The 15,965-nt window shown below is 38.5% G+C and overlaps 1 long non-coding RNA gene across 1 annotated transcript; it reads right to left on the reverse strand.

Annotated features, from left to right (window-relative positions):
- Positions 1 to 3,072: 3,072 nt before the first annotated feature.
- Positions 3,073 to 6,326, reverse strand: LOC110013365 (uncharacterized). Its single transcript, XR_002288512.3, has 2 exons — positions 6,216 to 6,326; positions 3,073 to 4,397 (listed from the first exon to the last, which is right to left on the reverse strand). It is a non-coding gene; the product is annotated as an uncharacterized LOC110013365 (long non-coding RNA).
- Between the last annotated feature and the right edge of the window lie 9,639 nt (positions 6,327 to 15,965).

The following is a 15,965-nucleotide window of genomic DNA, read 5'->3' on the forward strand; positions in this document are numbered from 1 at the left end:
TCTCTATAAATTTGTAGTTTGTGGGAACTAATTTGTAGGTTTTAAAGATGTTAAAATACTAATTTGTCCCCACAAAATACAAATTTGTGTGCACAAAATGCTCATTTTTGGCCACAAAATACACATTTCACCCACAATTCTTATCGTTTATTTTATTTTTGTTTTTTTAATGTCACTTTCCAGGGCTCTGTAGTGTCAAATAGACACACATTTACTTCCACCTGTAGTACTAGTACTGACCTCCAGATGGGAGTAAAAACAGTTTATTCTTTGGCGCTGTTGGGAGTTTCCTCCAGTTTCCAACTGACACCTTTGACACCAGATCAAGCACCAATGAATTTACCCTTATTCCCTTCCTTTACTGATTCTGATTTCAGCTTTTATGGGAAATGTATTAAAAGTTGTGTCATTTCTATATTGGGATGGCTTTAGTTTTTAGTTATTCTTCTGCTGTACCATTTACTGAAGATCACTGACACTGCAGGAACAATAGAAAGCAAGACAGGAAACACGCTCTGTCCTTGGGAGCTAAAAATGTCCTCCAACACACAAACACGAGAGCACAGATTATTTAACAGGATGTTTCTTGTTCTGCTGGAACAGATTAGTTACTTCAATGGGAGGCTGCAGAGGTTATTTATGCTGAAACCAAGACACGAACGAAAAGGCCAATAGACTCCACTGTGTCGATGAATGTGGCTGTTTTGTCTTTAGTTTTATCGAGCATCTGCTCCGTTGTCCACATTGCTTTTGCGGCAGAGTAAGAGTGTGAAATTACTGTTACTAAATTGCATCCTGTCTTTGAGAAGAGTTGCCAACACTGTCTGGTGCTGCTGTAAAGAGAGGCTACTGGAAAAACACTGCAGAACTTGTCAAAAGCGAAGAAAAGACACCTTTCTTTCTATTCTCCTTGACCTGATAGATGACCGTGCTGGGCTGGAGCTCTGCATGCAGACGTCCATTTAACCTGAGCCGCAGCTAAACCACAATAGCAAGCAGGGTTTGAGGCACTGAAGGCATTCCTCCAGACCTGCAGGCTTATTTAGCCGTCTGCCCTCGCTCCCAAAACTGCTTTGGCCCCGTTGCCCTCTCATTACACAGACAGTAGCAAAGTTACAAATAAGAACACACATTCCAGCGGTCACAGCCGTGCAGTCAAAACCGGAGTTTAACCAGAAAAACGATCCAGACCTGAACCTGTAATCTGCTGCTTCAGGAGTTGTCTAAATATTCACCAATGTCTGCACTCAAGCACAACATATTTTAACTGGCAACACATGAAATGTCCTAAAAGCTCTTTTAATTACTATTATTTTTTTGCCTGTATGGCTAAAGTGGAGCGAAAACATTTGCCGTGGCTTTCATGATCGTCCTTCCTTTTTACAACATTGTTTGGAAACCAAACCCGCAGCTGGAGTTTAGAAAAAAGTGTTTTTCCCGTGTTGCACCATCTGGGATTTCAGCTGCTAAACAGTTTGAGGCTTTGGCTGTTTATCTTTCATAATCATGTACCAGCAGCTTGAAAGGCTCCGCAGGAGTGAGCACAAGTGTTTCTGCGAGAGCCTGGGATGGACTGGTACCTCGCTCCTCACCTACTGACAGCTGTGATAAACGCCCAAACCTTCCTGCAGCTGAAATGCAGAAACGGTATCAGTTCATGACCGGTCTAGGATGCAAGAAGATGGAGAACCTGTGGTTGACCAGCAAAAACCATAATGTCAGGTGCTGCTCCATCCTTTAGCTGGCACTCGTGAGGACATTTGGAGCACCGAAACAATCCACTTGTTAGTTTCTGAATGGCTGTTTTCTGATGCTTTTGGTCTGAAGTTCTTCCAAAATGTGCACAGACCTGCGATTTCAGCACTGTCTAGATCTCTGGGTATGCCACAATGCAAGGTTTTGATCTGAACCTTTTCTTAGAGCGGGGGACTGCAATCTGTTCCTTTGTGACTCTCTGCTTGAAGAAAATGTTTTCCAATTAAAAAAAACAGTTTTTAGACTATACAACACATAAAGCAAAACAAAAAAGAGAAGTCAAACACTATTTAACTTTATTCACAAACAGTTAAAGAGATGAATTAACTCTGATTTCATTTTAGTTTGATAGATTTAAGAATTTCTGGCTAAGAAGCACCAACAATGATATATTAAACCATATTTAGTTTAGTTTCTTTTTATTTTTTCTGCAACCATTAAACTACCTACGACTACATTTGCTGCACTGAGATGAACCTATGTGTTACAGGGTGTCTTTTATTTTGAAAGGAAGTCATGTAAATTTCTGTCAAAAATTATAAACTCGTTCATATTTCATTAAAAAATCTCTTTGTTTGTTTTATTTATTTTTATCATAATAGTAACAACAATAGAAATGCAGATAAATGCGTTCTAGTGTATGATTCTCACTGGGTTGTGTTAGGTGAGAAATTGACCCGAATGGCTCTTTGAGTTTTTAGGGTTGCAGACCTATGTCTATTTTTTTTTTTTACTTGTCCTGTCCAACAGCAAACAGATAAGAGCTAAAGGCTTCTTGTGTTGGACAGATTTTACTATTACAATAGGAGTCTATGAATCTTTAGACACACAAGGTGTATAGAAAATGTATGTTGATTATTTTCTTTTTTCTTGGACCACGCGAAAAAGAGGAAGAGAGAAGAAGAAATGGGGATGTTAGAGACGGGGGTAAGGGTACCAACCAAAAGGGAGAAAAAGGGGGTTAAGGAAGTTGGAGGATGATCACGGGGGGGGGGGGGGGGGGGGGGGGGGGGTAGAATAACAATGCAAGAAGAGGCCAGACCTCTGTTTTTGGGTCCCCTTGACCTCTGACTCTAACTTGACGGTTCACAATAATAGAGTTTATGTCAACATTTTAATCTTGTCTCAGGTCTTTAAGAACTGCACTTGGAAATGTTTCCCCTAGATAACATTCATGTGAAGGTCATCCATTGAGTTGTGGAAAAATAAATCAAATTCCCAAGCCCTGTTTAAAAAAAACAATATCCAACTTCAAAATTACTGCCACATCGAACTTTCAGCAGCCACATAGCAAAAAACATCAGACCAAAAGGGGAGTTAACATCATTTGCATGTAGACAAAATTTATTCAAAGTAAATGATAATAAAATCTGTTTTGATACAGTTTGGCTCATGTGACTGAGCAGGTGCATGGAGGCTGAGCGCCCTGCTGGCAGCCTGTCACCCTTTTCCTGTGAGTTATCTCTTGTTTAGACTGTTCATCAGATTCCAGGTACACAAAGGTCTCTTTCTCTGAATGGAAAAAAAAAATGCAGCAACATGTATTTAGTTAGCTTTAGCCTGAAAAAATGGAGAAATTCCTTTGAAGGGTGTTGCCACTGTTCAAACACCATCCAGCAATCAGGGTCACATACTCAAATGTGCACATTCATGGAGAAGCCAAGACCCCTGCGTTATCAGAGTGAGCCTTACTGCTGACGCACACAGAGGGAAGGTAAGGAGATGTCACCGTCAGCTGTTCTGCTGCTGACAGGATGCATCAGTGTGTCAGCAGCAGACACATCCTCTGATAATGCGCATGTCGCTGAGCTTGAAGCATAGGTTGGAGAATACTCCCACAATTCTTTTCTTCTTTCCTAGTGTCCCTGTCACCTTTCCAGTGCCCTTTTTTCATGTTTCTCCACACGGCTCCTCTTCTTTCCAGCTCACGTTTTCCTTCCTCTGTCCAGTGATCTCTCTTTTCCTCTGGGCTTCCTTTTTCTGTGTAAACTTTGTCTGAACTCGTTGACTCTTGACAACATTTGACCTCTTCAGATTGGCTCCAAAATTTCACTTCAGTTTTTTTTTTTTACTACCACAGTTGCTCATTTATTCAAAATGTGACAAATATACAGATTGAGTCATTTATTAATTTGTGGTCCTTTTTTAGAGTGAGTTTTTTCTTTCTTTCTTCAATGGTTCTGCTTACAAACAAGCATCAGTCAGAAAAAGAAATTTGGAGAGTTAACTAAAGAAGACATTTAAAGTAGAAACAAAGGCTAAAATATTTAAGGATAATCAATGAAAATTGATGTAATTTTCATTGATTATGGGTTTGAGATGGCTGCTGCTGCATACTGGTGGCTCATCGCCCGCCAAACGTCGACAGCTCGTGAGACGCAGTGAGTAGACGCCCTGACACACCCGCCGCCTCACGAACGGAACCCACGTCCTCGCGGGATCAAACAATCCGAGCTTTCCATCTGCGGTCCCGACCGGGGCGTCACGTTCACAGCCCGCTGCGTCTCCCCCCGCGGCAGGTGCTGCGATGAGCGCCGCCACCTCTCCTCTTCCTGGCGGCTCGCCCCCCTCATCGGCCGCTGCCCCTCGCGCAACAGGTGTACCGCCAACTCCCGCTTGTCCTGCTGCGTCGGGCCCGCTGCCTAGATTCAGATTAACTTCATCACATTCACACATTTATTACCGGACAAAAAAGATGAATCAATCCATCTGCACTCACACACGGCCTTAAAGTTTGCTGTTTTAAACATTCGCTCTCTTTCAAATGAATCTTTTATTGTGAATGAGCTCATTTTAGATAACAACATAGATTAACTTTTTTATAACTGAGACCTGGCCTGGTACTGATGCTCCTGTTGTTCTCACTGAGGCTTCCCCACTAAATTTTAACTTTTTATTTTCTACTAGGGGAGATAAATCAAGCATTGAGTGCTTGTGACTCATTTGCAACAAAAACCATTACGCGAAATGGTTACTCCTCATTTGAACATCATGCATTTTCTTTTAACAGCCCGCCTATTTTATGTGTTACTGTTTACAGACCACCACAGCCTCCCTCCTGTTTTATTAAATAATTTTCTGATTTTTTTTATCATTTATACACTGTAAATATAGTAGAGTTCTTATAACTGGTGATTTTAACCTACATGTGGATAAAGATAGTGATGCACATGTAAATGAGTTTCTTAACCTTTTGCATTGCATGGATTTTACACATCATGTCACACAGCCTACCCACAGCAGGGGGCGCACTCTAGAATTGGTCATAACCCATGGTCTGTCCTGCACTGTGTCCCCTGTTGTTGACATGGCTGTGTCAGATCACTATTGCATATTTTTTAACATCACCAGTTTTACACGACAGGAAGCTCCAGCGAGAACTGTGAGGAAACGTTACATTACTCCTGACGTGGCATCAAATTTCATCAAAGTTTTACATCAAACTCCCGCTCAAATTTTACCTGCATCATGTGATTTTATAGTTGAACCTTTTAACAACAAACTGCAGTCAGCCATTGATGCTGTAGCTCCAATTAAAACCAAAACGGTGAAAACTAAAGCTACAGCACCCTGGAGAAACGAATCGATCAGAGCCATGAAACGCAAATGCAGGAGAGCGGAGAGGAGGTGGAGAAAAACGAAATTAACTGTACATCATGTCATTTTCAAAAAAAAAAGCAAAAGATGTACAACCATGCAATAAAAAAAGCTAGAACCCTAAACTTCTCAAACTTAATCCTACAAAACAAAAATGACCCTAAATTTCTCTTTAAAACAATAGACACTCCAACTAGAAGAAATTCTCAGAGGTCCTTCATAGCACCATCAGATGCTACATGTGAGAGTTTGGCAGACCACTTCAGGAGTAAACTAAATGCTATTAGGTCTAGTCTTTTAACTCACAAATGTGTTGATTTTAATGAATCTATAGCATTGGATTCATCGGAGGAAACACTGGAAAGTTTTTTCCTGGTTGACGCTGTGGCACTTGGCCCAGTTCTCTCCCAGTTAAAGCCAACCACCTGCCTTTTAGACCCAATCCCCACATCGTTGAAGAAAACATTTTATGACCTTTTTGAGTCTGAGCTTTTAAATATAGTAAATTGGTCTCTTCAGACTGGTGTCTTCCCTGCTGCCTTTAAAACAGCAGTGGTGAGGCCTCATCTGAAGAAGACCAACTTAGATCCAAACAACTATAACAATTATCGTCCAGTATCCAACTTACCATTTCTAAGTAAAATGATTGAAAAAAAAACTGTTTTAATCCAATTCAGTGAGTTTTCAAATAAGAATAACATTCTTGAAAAATATCAGTCTGGTTTTAGGACAAACTGTCAGGTGGGGAAGGCTGGTGAGCAGGTAGGACCCAGTCGCAGAGGCAGGAGGCACACGGTTCCAAGGAAAGGTGTTTAATCACAAACAAAAAGCGCTGCAGAGCAGGATAACAAAACTAAACTCACTGTGGCAAAGCATGAAACATGGCAAGAAGGGAGTCAGGGACAAAGCGACCTTAAAGACGTTAGTGACGTTAATGGACCAGCACAAGAGGAAGGGAGAGACGAGACTTAAATACAGACAGGGCAGACAAGACACAGGTGAACAAGATCAGGACAGATAGGGACAAGGAAGTAAAACTCAGGAACATGACAAAACAGAACACCTTTCAAAATAAAACAGGAAACAGAACCAAACATGACAGAACAAGAAATAAAGCAAAAACCAAGACAAAAGAAACCCAAACCATGACACAAACCACATGACGACCCTTGTAAAAATAGTAAATGACATTAGATGCAACCTAGACTCTCAGAAACTTTCAGTCCTGGTACTACTGGATATGACTTCTGCATTTGACACAGTAGATCACAGTATTTTACTCAACAGGCTGAGAGGTTTGGGCAACTCTAGTAGCGTTATGAAGTGGTTTTATTCCTATCTCACAGATCGAAGATTTTATGTAAGTATGGATACATGCTCCTCAAAGATTTTTGAAATCAGTTGTGGGGTCCCCCAAGGTTCAATTTAAATTTAGGTATTTATTGGATATTTTTATTTTCTCTTATCAATTTGATAAAATGTGTATGTGTATATAGCTATTTCTTAATTTATTTTTTAAATCAATTTATTTGTTCATTTTAATGTATTTAGTCACTTTTACCATTTTATATGTCTACTAAGGTTGATTTATGTACTTATTTTCTTTTTTAATTTTTTTTATCTTGTATTTTATTCCTTTTACATTTAACTGCAATTCCAGTTGTTTTCCTCCGAGGGATCCTCCACATCGGTGATGGACCCTTCTTAGTGAGCGGGGTCGCTGCAATGGGATCTCTCAGGTCCGGCTCCTTGTCTGGATCTGGGGGGTCCTGTGGTAGTGGACTCTGTGAACCTGGGTGGGGTGTCACTGATGTGGACAGGACCCCAAAACATCGTTTCCCCAACCTCAGTACAAAGCCAGGTTTGTCTTTAATCACAGCGAGTGAGTATATGTGTATGTTTGTGTGTAAGGGGGGGGGCAGTGTGCCGGTTTTTAATTACATATTTGTTTCTCTTCTTCTTTTGTTTTTACATTTTATAATGTAAAGCACTTTGAGTACCTTGTGTTATAAAAGTGATATACAAATCAACTTTGGTTTGATTTGCTAAGACAGAAAGAATCATAACACACCAGGTGATCAGAATTGCATATTAAATCTAAAATTATAGCTAAGAGAGCCATTTGCATTAATTTAAAGTCTTATCTTAGACAAGGAGAGGACATAAAACTTTATATACGTGACATGTTTTTCTGTTCTGGTTTTGCTGAAAAAACTCCATTTTGGATTTTATCTGGAGGAGATGTGCGTGAGAAAGAAAGTAGAGGAGTGAGATCTTCCAGATATTATTCAAATCAGCCTCCATCTGGGCAGATAGCTTCAGTTTTCTCCTTTATAACAGCAGCCCAGATGCTGCACAGACTTGTACGTGTGGAGCTCAGTAAGTACACACATCAAATGCTAAAGCTTTCTTTAGGGTGAAATTTTAAAACACAAAGTTACAAAAAAAAATCAACAAAAGTGTGGTTTTCACGTGTGATCATCCAACCTTTTATTGTGACAGGTTGGAAAACCTACAAGTCGTGATGCCAAGTGATGTATTTAAAATATATTTTTGTTCTTAGGAACAAATTGTGCTTAAAGTAAATTAAAAGGATCAGATGATTTAGTTGACTTGGGCTTTTGTGCTGCTTCTGGGTCTATCAATGCCCCTCATTTCACATGAACCTCAAATGAACGCAATAATTGACACACACACACTCACACAGTCACAGGTTTAGCCCAAAAAACACACATAACACTTTTAAGCTTGAGATAAAGGAAACGAGAAACAAGCCTCTATCTGATCAGCAGACATACTGCAGCTCTTACATCATCTGGTGTTTCCTCATCTTTTGTGCTTTCTCTGCTTGAAATTCACCCTTGACCCCAGTCTCTGATTGAAATCCCACAAAGACACAAAAACTTTTTAATGTGTAACTGTATAGGTTAATTTTGTGGTTTGTTGTACTTTTTTTTCCTTCTTCTGTGTCCATTACTTTTAACTTCTACATTAAAATCACCCTTTACTAAACATATCCGGATTTACTTTGTTTTTTTCCATTGTTTCGTCACTGACTCAGTCTTGGTCTTTCCCTTTTGTCTAAGATATCCATCAGAGAGCTTCAATCTTGTCATAGAAAGGAGTAGATCTCCAACCGGGTTTATAAAAAATTCTTTAAAATCTCACGTGTTGTTTTTGGACCTTCAGAGTCTGGTGTAGATCACACAGACTATCTAAATCAGATCTAAATAATAATTTCAAGAAATGTAATTTAAAAAGTTCTGAAAGTGGATGCAGTTATTAACTTTGCTTCTAAAATCTTATTTACTGTTTTTAAAATTAAAAACAGGTTAACATAATACTAATTTTAAGTGTGGTTTTGTATGTTTTTAGATTTGGGGAATGAGGGGATTTATTTGTTTATCAAATCAAATCAAATCAAAGGTAAAGAGAGACTTGTCAGGTAACAAAATCAAGACAAGATGTTTATTCAAATCAAATGTCAAATTAAAATAAGAATGAAATCATTTCCACCTTAACTGCAGCTAATCCCAGCTAATGATTGTACATAGATTTAAACTAATTTTAAAACGCAATGTTTTTGAACAATTAGCTTGCCATAAAATTGTTGATCTTTTTTCTTTTTAATTGACAGTCTTTATTGTTATTAAAAATAAACAAAGTTGAAAGCTACAGCCTTTATATTCACCATCTTTTGAGAGTGAGACCGACTTGCCAAAGGACTTTTTCATGTCTGGCTATCATGAATCAAATGACTCACGAGAGGCAGGATGGCACACAGCAGGGTCTATTAACGTTTTTCTCTGAAATTTAGTTCTCCTGTGTGTATAAGTTTAGATAACTTCAGGGATTTATCAAGATTCTTCTCAAGAAGCGTGTTTTAAGGTGTTTCTAATCCTGACTTTTTCTAAATAACATTTGTACCTGGTAGAAGAATATTTTCTTTTCCTTAAATAGAAATGTGACTTTGGTTTTATTTGTTTGCAATAGTTTTTAGGGGAGAGCTTTGTAAAAAAGAAAAAAGAAGTTCACAAAGCTAAACTTTAAATTTAAAATTCTATTTGACTGGCCAGGAGACTGCTGAAAAACATGAAGATTGTATAATGAAAGTAGGGTGTGGCCAATAATTATAGTAAATTTTCATTGTCCTAAATTTACTTTTGGTCCATGAGCAAGAGAATGAGTCTCACTAAAAATACAAACCAGTTCACAGCAGGCAGAACTTTTTTAATGTGTTTTTATGTGAATATTTTTGCAGGATTCAAAAAAGCTGGAGTAGTTTCTCGGGAAGCTGGAGAACAAGTCATTACTCCACAAACCAACCATAACCTGTGTCTCTTTCCTTCCCTTTCATTTAAACCCTGAGACGGGTTCAATTTCCCTTCTAATAATCAAGTTAACCAGGTAAGAAAGATGCAGACTCAATTCTGAAATTGAACAGAGCGTTACCTGATTTGGTTGAGTTGGAGGGGTAGGAGGAGTAGGCTCAAATGAATTCTGTCGTCAAACTATTTATGGAGATCAGTAAATGTTATCGAAGGAGAAAATGTTTCTGAAATCAACAGTTAGTCTGCGCACTGAACTGAACTGCTTTTTTTTTTTTTTAAAGATGTGCCCATTTACACTGAAACTTAAACAAAGACAAATAGAAACTTTTTATTTGTCAAAGAGAGAAATTTTCTCCCTTCAAGGTCTTGTGATTGAAGAGATTTGGATTCAGCCCTGAGCTGTTTGATCTTGTGACTGCTTTGGAAAGTGTGCTGAAACAGCAGTGTCAAGTTTGCGGTCAATGCATGGCATAGTTTGATCATATGAACTGCTGTCTTATGACTCCTACTCTAATCTTCATTTTTTATTTTTGTCTCTCTGTGAGCAAAGTTAAATATGAAAAAAATGACGTTAAGCTTGGAAAAAAAAAACCTGACACCTGTGAACCAGGACATTCCTCCAAATAAAAGGAAAAACTAATAAATGATACCCAGATAATTTCTGTTTGTTAAGACTGTATTATTTTAGAAGTACAGTTTTTTGTTAGGTATTTTCCATCTCCTTTAATGCTCAGTCTCTGAACTCATCTCTTTCTCTGCTTCTACAAAAACACACCGGTCTGTTGTTGTTATACCTGACCCACAATCCATGGGAAAAGTTTAAGCACCAGCTCTGAATGCAACGCATCTCTGACTGTTAGAGAACACAGAGCTACGATGGGGTGCAAAGAAGCAGCATCTCTGAATCCGCACAGACAAAACCGGGTCTGTGTCCTGCTCAGCTGGGTGTCGGTTCACACTGCTGAGCAAAGTATAAAAGTTTTTGCTACAAACCTGTTGGTTTCTTCCAGTATGTCTGCTGATGTGTGTCTCAGCTCTTTACATCTAGTGTGAAAGGCTAGATCCATTACTAATTTGCTTCCCAGAAGTGTGATTTGTGTGTAGGTGGATGTGTGTGTGTGTCAAATACAGAAAATATTGCCATGAATGTGATACATTTTACTAAATGATATCATTTATTACATGTTCATTTTCTTTGTTATTGTGGTGTTATGGACACTGTCCAAACCAGTAGCAGAAGTTACGTTTGTGTTCCTGATCCTCCTGGATGGCAGCAGGTCCTTAGGGATCCTGGGACCTTTTTCTTGTTTTAAAATATTCAGATGTGATCAAACCTGGCATGAAAACCTATTCTGATCAAATTTTTATCTGAAAAAGCAGTCCCAGTGCCCCCACCTCCCAACATCTATCTGTTGACATGCTCTCCTGCTAGCTAAAAAAACCTCACAATCCCAATCTAACATTAAGGATGCAACAAAAATTGCAAGCAATATCCAAGCAATACAGCCATATAGTTGGGAGACAGATGCTCAGGCGAGTTAATAGATTTATTTGTCAGCAAGTGGATGAATCAGAAAGGAGCAGAGCAGGGAGCTTGTGGCTTGTCGTACCGCTTCTACATCACACCTACAGGCTTTTCCGAATGCCCTTTTTCCTCTGCTCCTGATTCACAACAATCTGGAAAAAAAAACAGTCAGAATTGCAATTTTATGCATATTTTTCTTTATACATGTCTTCCATTATGAGAAAAATGCTACAAGAACATGGTAAAAACACCAAAAATATCATTTTCATTGGAGCCGGTCTTTAAGTTCATCCATCACAATCTGTCCTGATGGTCACATGGATGGTCACAGTTGTCACCAGGACTAAGTTGAAGCACATCAGTGCCACACTAAAACAAAACAAAAAAAGCCTGAACATTTACCTGCACAAGATCACTGATTAACCTATGTGTTCTTGTTTTTTGACTGTGAGAGAAATCTGCAATATCTGGGGAAAACCCAGACACACAAGTAAAAAAACCAGTCTCTACACTCAAAGCCCCAGCCTGAATAAAATCCAGCTATCAGATCACACCTCATCCTCTGTTTAAGATTTACGGTTTAAGAGATTCAACAAACCTGATTTTGAATCTCAGACTGATAATTCCAGTTTCCATATTTCTGTTCAGGTTTCATTATATCTGGATTAAAACCTGGGTGAGAAAGGGTGTATGTCGTTTGGATAATGAGCAGCATGGGTTGTGTTGTCACAGTCTTGTCAGAAAAAGGATGACGAAGTAACCTGTTTTTATGAATCAGCAGAACAGTCAATGTTGCTTTTCAATCTGCATATTAGGATGATGTTAAACACTCTGGAGGAACCTGTACCTCTAAGAAAGTCAACCAGTGTAATATTGCAATAAAAAGAAAATGTTTTATGTCATAAGTCAGACATTACATCAGAATCATAAATTACCTGTGTGTTTTGGAACTTGTCCCACTCAAATGTTGTCCCATATTTGGCTGGAATCAGGTCAACCGAAGCAGTAATTTTGACTGCCTTCTCAGCTGGTACAACACACGCGTGTTATGAAAAGCTCCATTCAAATGTGCAACTAGACAGCTTAATACAAGACTTATATTTATTGAACATACACGTAATAAACAGTCAAAAACCCACAGTAAAGTTCCATGTGTGTTCACTTACTGCACTCTGATTGTGCCTGTGTGGGTGTACTGCACATTTGATTAATATCACAGTGCTTCTTTTAAGCTGGGTTCCACTGCTGCAGCAGAACAAATTACACCTTTATCATCAGTACATGAGGTTCAGTCTCTCCCAACCCTCTCAGCCGGCGCTGGGCTTTTAACGAGCTTAAGTGAAAACACCTGTGTGGCTTTGCAGGTTCACGTGTCTTCGTAAACTTCACATCCTGTCTGTGGTTTCACATCCAAACAGCAAAATCCATTTCCAGCCAAAATATCAGCCTTTTTAGTCATGAAGACTATTTAAAAACCTGCATAAAAGATTCTTTGGTAATAATATAAAGCGCCCGTCTCAGAAATTATTTTCTTTAGCTGTGTTTTTTTCCCCTTCGATTTTAGAAGCAGACAGACGCCAAATCGGTTTTGTTATTTAAAAACCGAAGCTTTCCTGTAAACTGGCCATGGGCACATCTGCTGCAGCTGCTGTGCGCGCTTTATGGCTGAAAGCTTTTATTTTCCAGTGAACGCTTTACATCACTTATTGAGCAATTTATGCTCGGTTGTTGTGCAATAAATCCTTTTCATCAAGCTTGCTGCGAATTTCTAAAAGTAATGATATCTTCTTGCAGGTTTGAAGGAAATGAAATTTGCAGGTCTAATTTTTGCTTTATATCCTGAGGCACACTTGATCAACTCTAAACATAACTTTAGAAACACACAGTGAAGCCTTTTAAACACCCCAACACCAGGTTGCTCAAATGAACAATCTGTTTAAGCACACAGACAATAAGAGAGATCAGAGGATGTTTAATGGGAAAATACGGTAAGAAAAATGGAGATAGAAGATGACACAATGTTTGAAAAAAACTACTAAAACTCTGTATGCAGAGATAAAATAAATTCAGGGAGTAGCTTTACTTGATCGAGATGCATTCCAGGAGAATACGTCAGTTCGTTTGAATCTGGTTAGCATTAAGATAAGAGTTAAAGTTACCGGAATCAGACCACAAAAAGGCCGGTGTGATATGAACAATTGTCAACATGTGAGAAAAGCATTAACAGCAAGCTAGCATCCTTTGATACAGGAAACTCAAACATCCAAGTGGAAATTATGCTCTGGGGACATTTAAGCTGTCAGTTTGGTTTGTTTTGAAGCCTGGACTCTTTAAATGAACACCGGCGGTACGAGCTCCAGAAGGCAACTTGGAATTATTTCCCAATTAAAGACAAACTGAGAGGAAAACAGAATTTAAAGCTACGCTGTACGACATCAAAAATGGCTTAAGGGAAAAAAAAAAACTGAATACTTTTCTGTGATTTCACTGGCTATGGCCACCTGACTATTCACCATAATAGCTGTTAATATTTTGAATATCTCCAAATCTGACTAATATTTACATTGTTTGCAGATATTTGGGCAATTTCAAACCAAAAGTCCATGAGCCAATGCTTGCAGTCTGGATTGCTGGTAATTAAAGATTGGTTCCCCCATGCATTAGTTGTTGTAATGTATTTTGTTCTCTTTTTTTATCATTTTTTGAGGAATCAAGTTCAAACTCCAGTCTCTGCCTTTTTGTTTTGTGGTGCACACAGAATAGTCAAAGTATTGAAATGATCTTTTAATTCAGACACATTTTAAAAACTCTATACGTGAAGTAACCTGCAATTTCTTTTGTTCTATCAGGTCTTTTGTGTTCTAACATGGTTTAATTATTGTGTAACTTTGCTATTTTTATTGATTTTAGTCATTTTTGTTCTCCAACAAAAATGTGGGGTTTTTTTTGCATTATAACCCATTGATGCTGTTTCTTCTTTCTCTGTTCATCAAAAAATAACTTTATCCCCAATAGAACACTTTTCTTTAACATTGTTACACTTCTTTCTTTTTGTTTGTGTCAGCAGTCAGTCAGTGCCTTATCTAGCCTTTCACTAAACTTTAATAGGTATAAAATCACCCACAGCAGCTGCTTATCCGCACACAATGACTGGATTTATAGCCTGTTAGGAAAGTGAGGATAGTATATCAGCGCTGCCCGTAAAGAGTCAACACTGATGTCACCCTGGCTCTTCCTAATATTATGTAACTTTAAAACACGCGCGTGCACAAACACACACGCACAAAAGTAAGGCTAGATGTAATCCTGCTGGTAAGGCTGAAATGAAAAGACAAAAAGAAAGGTTTAACACAAACGTGATCCAACAAAGGTAACATTTTCTTTTCTCTTCTGTGTCCTTTTACTGTAAATTATAGTTTTTCTAAAGTTTTTCATCTTTGCAAAAGTGTAATCTAAATAGCAAATCCTCTGCTATATACAAACTGGAGAACAATCAGTCATTTGACATGATACTGGACTATCCATGAGTTTAATTTGAATGAATTTGTTTATAATTCCCATTTAAAAGTTTTTAAAAAGTGTTGTTATTTTGCAGCATAATAGCATTTTTCTTGGTCAAATTTATAGTGGAATTAAGAGACAATCTTTCTGCAGATGACAAAACAAGTGCAAGCATAAGGAATGTGTTACAATAAAAAAAGGCTGCAGGGCTGTGGTAACACTTTTAAAATGTCATTTATCTTAATTATGTGGGAAGCAGCTTTAAAAAAAACTGCAGCGTCAATACATTGCCACATATTGAAGAATTTACAGCGAAGCTGCAGCTAAATGCGTCACCGTCACTTCAGTTTCAGTAAACTGAGGACAACAAGACAGACAGGCTTTTTATCAGATATTTTCACCAATTCGGTATGAGATTATCCAACAGGAAGATGATCTGTTTCAGGCAAAGAACAGAGGATTTAGGCAGAACAAAGTCTGTCATCTCATTACTATCCTAATATTATCAAGAGTGTCAAGGCTTTGTTTTCCAGTCCAAGATGAGGCATGACCCCTGCTCTGCTCATGAGCACAAACAGACCCCCTACCAAATGACACATGACGGCCTTCCCAGTCAGCCTCTTGCATAACCACAAAGTTTGGAAACAGTTTGTTTACAGTGACTCAGTCTGGAGTTGTTCTGCGAACTCGCTGTCTTTTAGGGCGATTTCTGTCTAGAATGTTATTCCTATTTACTTTCTAATATAATGTACTTTGTTTGTCAGGTGTGTGAATGCTCATCTGAATGATGACCAATCAACAATTCCTGGTCCCTCCCATGGAGTTGGTTTATCTGTAGGGGAACGCTGGTGTGGTTTGTTACAGTACGAACGCAAACAGACAGAAAGAGCAAAGTAAACCAAAAACAGTCCATGGCAGAGGATCATTTTGAGTAAAGAAAAGGTTGCCAATCAATAAAAGATTAAAGACTGGCAGAACAAGCCAGTTTTGTGTTCTTCTATCTTTTCAGTCAGTGCTCATTTCAAATAGTATTTCCCCCGAATGAATCTCCATGACATCTCCACTTGGTTTGGTCCTCTACAAGAGTGTGATTGATGAAGCAAAACCAAATTAATCGCACCACGGCTAGACTATTCTGATGTGAAAGCACTGTGTGTGTGCATGTGTATGCACTCTCAAAGGCAGTATGGTTGTACCTCGATCTTCACAGGAACGGCGATTCCGAAACATGAACTTGACCAAAACCTTATGAAAAA

Source organism: Oryzias latipes, chromosome 3 (assembly GCF_053564925.1).
Source record: "Oryzias latipes strain Hd-rR chromosome 3, Olatipes_Hd-rR_3.1".
Taxonomy (NCBI): Eukaryota; Metazoa; Chordata; class Actinopteri; order Beloniformes; family Adrianichthyidae; genus Oryzias; species Oryzias latipes.